The sequence below is a fragment of the Haemorhous mexicanus genome, chromosome 8, assembly GCF_027477595.1.
Source record: "Haemorhous mexicanus isolate bHaeMex1 chromosome 8, bHaeMex1.pri, whole genome shotgun sequence".
In the NCBI taxonomy this organism is placed as follows: domain Eukaryota; kingdom Metazoa; phylum Chordata; class Aves; order Passeriformes; family Fringillidae; genus Haemorhous; species Haemorhous mexicanus.
Genome location: NC_082348.1, coordinates 534,376 through 540,887, shown reverse-complemented (window position 1 = coordinate 540,887; position 6,512 = coordinate 534,376).

Sequence of the window (6,512 nt, the reverse complement as noted above, 5' to 3'; positions counted from 1 at the left end):
CAGAGCCACGGCCACCAGAGCCACCAGAGCCCCCAGAGCCACCAGAGCCACCAGAGCCACAGCCACCAGAGCCACCACAGCCACAGCCACCAGAGCCACCACAGCCAACACAGCCAACACAGCCACCACAGCCACAGCCACCAGAGCCACGAGAGCCCCCAGAGCCACGAGAGCCACAGCCACCAGAGCCACAGCCACCAGAGCCATGGCCACCAGAGCCACCAGAGCCACCAGAGCCACCAGAGCCACCAGAGCCACCAGAGCCAACACAGCCACAGCCTCTGCACCCTGCATCCCTGCACCCTGCATCCCTGCACCCTGCATCCCTGCACCCTGCATCCCTGCATCCTGCACCCTCTATCCCTGCATCCCTGCACCCTGTGTCCCTGCACCCTGTGTCCCTGCATCCCTCCATTCTGCACCCTGCATCCTTCTGACTATACCTGCCCATGGAGGAAAGCAATCCTGGAATAATGCAATTTGCTTAAATATCACACGGTGGGGTTAGAGCACAAAAAAGGATGTGATCTCCTGACAGAGCTCGGCTGCTTTTGACTCCCCCCAGTGTCAGCAGGAGCAGTGGGGCTGGAGCAAATCCAGTGGGAATGCCTCACGGAGAGCTGGGCACAGCTGGAGTCAGAGGCACAGCCAAGTGACACCCCTGATTTAGATTAGATATTGGGAGGAAATTGTTCCTGTGAGGGTGGCAGGCCCTGGCATAGGTGCCCAGAGCAGCTGGGGCTGCCCCTGGATCCCTGGCAGTGCCCAAGGCCAGGCTGGACAGGGCTGGGAGCACCTGGGGCAGTGGGAGGTGTCCCTGCCATGGCAGGGGTGGCACTGGGGGGGACTTCTGGTCTCTTCCCACCCAAACCACCCTGTGCATCCACGATTCCCCCTGCACAGCAGGGACCCACTGAGGGGAGGTCACCCTCCTGCAGCAGTGGAGCTGTCAGAGGGCTGGACCTGCATCCCCTTGTGGGCACCAACACCAGGGCCTGCCCACAGCCTCAGCCACCCTGTGTGCAGGCAGAGATGTGCTGGAAGTTCCAGAGGAAGGAAGCAGTTTTGTACTAATTCCCTTAATTTATTCACATCAAATGTCAGTGCAGTGTCATATAAAAGTCTTTTATGATTTTAAAACAAATGGTCCCTGAGGCAGGAAAATAGTTATAGTGCCATTTCTAAAATTAATTTAATTCCTGCAGAATAGAAATAAAAAAGGTGCCTGCTCGGTTGCACAAGCATCACAAATAGCACTGGAATATTTCTGGAGAGGCTTTTCTCTGCACCACCCAGGGTTTCCCAGCCTTTTGCCAGCCCTGGCACTGGGAGCCTCACACTGGGCAGTGCTGAGGGCAGGGTGCCCCCTGCCCATCACCCCTGCCCAGAGAGCCCCCACATTAATCAGGCCCTGCTGCTCCCCCCAGAGAGCAGCAGAAGCTGCTGTGTTGCATTTCTCTGGGCTCACGGTGGCCAATGTGCCCTGCTGTGTGTGCCCAGGACTGCACTGCTCTGACACCCCTGGCTGCAGTCCTTCCTCAGCAGAGCTGGTCCTGCCTGCTGCCCTCGCCCCCTCCAGCTGCTCTCCCTGCTCTGCAGCTGGATCCACACTGGTTCCACACTGGTTCCACGCTGGTTCCACACTGGTTCCACACTGGTTCCACACTGGGACAGGGCTGGCAGAGCTCCCAGGGACAGGCAGTGCCACCCCCAGCTCACCTGTCCCTCTGGCAGGGGGACACACTGCCCTCACCCCAAAGAATCCCAGAATGGTCTGGGTTGGAAGGGTCCTAAAATCCCACCCAGTGCCCCCCTGCCATGGCAGGGACACCTTCCCCTGCCCCAGGTGCTCCCAGCCCTGTCCAGCCTGGCCTTGGGCACTGCCAGGGATCCAGGGGCAGCCCCAGCTGCTCTGGGCACCCTGTGCCAAGGGCTCACCTCCTTCACAGCCAGGGATTTCTCCCTAACATCTAACCAGAATCTCCCCTCCTTCATTATGAAGCCCCTCTCCCTTGCCCTGTCACCACAGGCCCTGCTAAAGGTTTGTCCCCAATATTTTATTGTCTCCATGGCCTCTGGTGCCCGTGCTGGTGCCCAAGGGCAGTGCTGGGGGAGCACAAAGGTGTGAGACCTCCTGAGAGCTGCTGGTGTAGATAATTAAAATAAGTCCCAAACACAAGGAATCCTGTTCAGTGACTCAGTCCCCACAGTCCCCTGCTGCTCCCACACACCTGCTGCTGCTCAGGCAGAAAGGAAGCACTTATGGATTTTTCATGCTTTGTATGTAGGGCTCCACATTTTCTCTCTCCTTGGGCCCATCCAAGGCCACCCCCGGCCTGCTGGGGTTTGGGAACCTGCCAGAGATGCCTCCAGCTGCCCTGGCCCACCTGGAGCACTGCAGGCTCCGTGCCAGGAGGTGAGGAGGAGGCAGAGGCAGCAGCCTGCAGCGGGAGCACGGCTTTGTCCCCTCCACACAGGGAGCACCCCGGCTTTCCCTCCCCAGGAGGGGTGCCCGGGCTGCACGGGGACCCCTCACCCCCAGACCCCTCCGTGTGCCAGGGGAAGCCAGGCTGGTGCACGCCAGCACGGGGGGAGAAGGGATGTGTGCAGCCCAGCCCTCGCCTGACTGGGGTAAAGCAGCTCAGAGCTCACCCTGCTCACAGAAGCCATGGGGAGGATGAGGAAGGAGGGTCGTGGAATGCTGCTTTTGGTGGGGAATGCTGCTGGGGAATGGTGCTATCCACGGGCTGACTGATCCCCAGGTTAAACGTTCCCTGTGAGGGTGTGGAGGACAATGCTCCCTGACAGAGTGTTCCCTGACAGAATCCAGCAGCAGCGAGGATGGGAAGGCTCCTGACAAAGGAACCAAAGAGTCAGAGTGCTGCTGCCTCACTGCCCTGCACAGCCCTGGGGACAGCAAGGCTGCGTGGGAAACAAGGAGGAAAAGGAGTATGAGACTAACCTGGGGAGCAGGGGAGGGAGACAAGGTCGAGGTTTGCAGGAGGTCCTGCCCCAGAGCCAAGGGATGATGCCCAGAGGGTCCCTGCACCCCGTGGGGAGCTGGGGCCCAGGGCCATCCCTGCTCCAAACATCCCAGTGCTCAGCAGACAACTTGACAAATTTGGTTTAACTGTTTTGATGTAATAATGTAATTAGGTAAAAGGGTTCAGCAACCAATTGCATTTCACTAATTTCAACCATCTGCTTCAGCACTTGTTCTGTGTGTGCCAGACTTCAGTGTCTTTGCTCTAATAGTAATTAATGAAACTGTTAATAAGCTACATATATCATGTTATGCTGCAATAATTTATCAAAGGATAATGTTATGAGACAAGTTCTATATAACAATTATAGAAAATGGCTTACATTACTAATGCTGCACACTGCTCACTAGTTTCTTTACTCTTCCCTTCTTAATGAATTCCCTAATTAATTAAATGCATACGTTATGCATAATTTGAAATTTAAAAACATCGCTGGGTCAGGTTTTAACCATCCTCTTTTACATGCTGTCTGCTTCTACAAGACACATATTAGCAAAACATGACCTCTATGCAAATCAGGGTGCCCGCTGCTGTTCCCATTCCTGGTGGCGGCAGCGGCACTCCGGCGCCACGCTCCTGTGCCACGGCATGGAGTGCCACAGAGGCACCACCTACAACCAAACCCAGCCACCAGCAGCCATCCCAGTCCCTGGCCGTGGAACCAGCCCTGCTCTGGGGAGAGCTGCCCTCAGTCACCCACGGTGCAAACAGCCATGGAACACCGGGGCCTCGCTGCCGTCACCCGGCCCGGCATCACGAGGTCAGCTGAAAAATCCAGAAACCTTCCAAAATAGAAATGGGAACTTCAGTCTCTTCTCTTCAGATTTTTAAGCATCCAGCAGACAATTGCACGGTATTTCCCAGCTTTCTGCCTCTACAGCTTTGGGGTTGTCCTGCAGAACATGACCACAAACTCTTCTTCCAAAGTTTCCATTTTCATTCCCATCTGACTTCCAGAACAGCAGCAAACACCCCAGCAGGACAGTGTGCTCCAGCTTCAGGGTTTCCTTCAGTGGGACACTGGAAGGTGTCCCTGCCCACGGCAGGGAGTGGAACTGGATGAGCTTTAAGGTCCCTTCCAACCCAAACCATTCTGAGATTCTTGTGCTCCATGGAAGAAATACAATTTACCAAGCTAGCCAGGCTTTGGCAAGAGATCCTTCCCTCACAAATTCTTTTCAGACAATATATTATTTACATTGCTAAGACAGAGACCCAGAGTGGGTTATATTAGCATTTCCTTATCTTCTGGGGCACTTCTGGCTGAAAAAGTGTTGAGTTTTCATCTTCGAGCAAGCTTGCTTCCGTGCTTTTCCATCTGACGCGTCAGATTATTTTAATGATGGAGTACTTGATTAAATTAATTCCTCCCTACAAAAGCAGCTGTCTTGTGTCACAGAATCTGTTCAGCTATCTGGAACACTTGTACTTGCCAGGGAGGAGAGCCAAGGCGCAGAGTGTGCGGAGGGAGTGCCTGACCATACCGAGACTTTGTCACAACGCGTAAGGCTGAAGCTCAGCGGGCGGCTCGGGTCTCCCCCTGTGCCCAGGGATCAGGGAAGAGGCTGCTGGCCTGGCCCGCTGGCAGAGGAACGCACTTCCAGCAGCTCCAGGGGTCCCTGTGTGGGTGCTGAGCCCTGCTGTGCCCACGGCTGAGCCCCAAAACACGGCCCCGGGGGCACTGGCAGGGCCCAGCAGTGGGGACCCAACCGTGCCCGAGGGAGGGTCAGCACCAGCCAGGGGGAAGAACAAATGAAAATGGAAAATTGTGCCAGCATGGTGAATGAAGCACAGACCATGTGCACCAAACTTTTATTTCTAAACAAACGGAATTGTTCCGTTTAAGTTCATCTCTTGCTTACTTTCAAGCTGCTGCTCATTCTTTTTTTCCTTTAGAGAGTTTTTGCAATCTTATCCTTCCCTCCCTCTTACTGGGAGTCCTCAAGCACCATCCACACATGCAAATCCTCTGAAATCAGAACTGCCTGCCACGTCTGAAGGAGTTTGCTTGGCAAAGAAAAGCCTTGGAAAAACAACAGAATGGCCATTCCTTTCTATTCCATCACACAATGTGACCATAGGCTGGGTTTTGATATACTTATTTTTTGAAGTATGAATAGTAATGTAATTTTTTCCACTTATTTCTTTTCAATAGTCATATGCACTGCAGTGGGTTGCAGCCCTTTATTTAACAAAATCTCCTGCTTTGGGATTTGAAATACAGTGCATTACTATTAAATTTAATAATAACAGAGAACTTTGAGAGAGTTTAAGCTAAGTTTAGTAAAGCTGCAAAATACCAGCTCAGGCTTTTTTTCTTTCACTTTGGTGCCTGTATCCCGAGTTCTTGGAACAGCTTCCCTGGTGGCTCACCTGAACCGAGCAGCAGCCAAGCCCAGGGAACACTGTGGGGTTGACACCTGGGGGGCAGCCCATGGCCACAGACTACAGAGCCCATGGCTACAGCCACACAGGCCAGGCTCACTGGGGCTGCCTGGCGTGCTCTTAGGATGCTCTGCACAGCCCACCTGAGCTCCCAGGCTGGAGCACCTGGGGCCGGCAGGCAGCCCCAGCCCTCAGCTGCCAGCACTGCCAGCACTGCCAGCACTGCCAGGACAGCAAGCAGAGCTGGCACAGCCGGGACAGCCAGCACTGCCAGGACAGCCAGCACAGCCAGCACTGCCAGGACAGCCAGCACAGCAAGCAGAGCTGGCACAGCCAGGACAGCCAGCACTGCAGGACAGCCAGCACAGCCAGCACAGCCAGCACTGCTAGGACAGCCAGGACAGTCAGCAGAGCTGGCACTGCCAGCACAGCCAGCATGGCCACAAGAGCCTGGAGAGCCACCACGGCCAGTGTGGCCTGGCCTGCCAGGACAGCCAGCACACATGGCACAGCTGGCACAGCCAGGACAGGGGGCACAGTCTGCACATCCAGGACAGCGAGCACAGCCAGCCCTGCCAGCAGAGCCTGCCACGTCCCAGCCTGCCGGAGCAGGAGCCCGAACAGGAGCAGGAGGGTGGTTCCTCGCTGGTTCCTTCCTTGGTGTTCTACGGCTCAGCCCACCGGAGGCTGCCGTGCTCGCCAGCGTGGCTCCCGTGCCCTGTAATTGAGCGGGATGTGGAACACACCCACGTCCTCAGCAGCGGCTCAACCGCCGGGCGCCGCGCCAGCTGCCACGTGGAGCAGGGACACGCACGGCAGGGACATGCCCCCGGCGGGGACCCCCGAGACACAGCCCGGGGCACAGACGCCGCAAGACCGGGATGTGCCCCCCAGCCCCATCACTGATCCCCGGGATGTGCCCCACGAGCCACAGCACCCGTCCCCCGGGCTGTCTCCCCCAGGCACAGCCCCGCTGCTCCCGGGAGGTTCCGCCGGGGCCGGGCGGATCCCCGGCTCGCGTTCCAGCGCGGGCGGGTCCCGGCGCGGGGTGGGGCGGGTCAGCCGCGTCCCGGCCCCATCCCC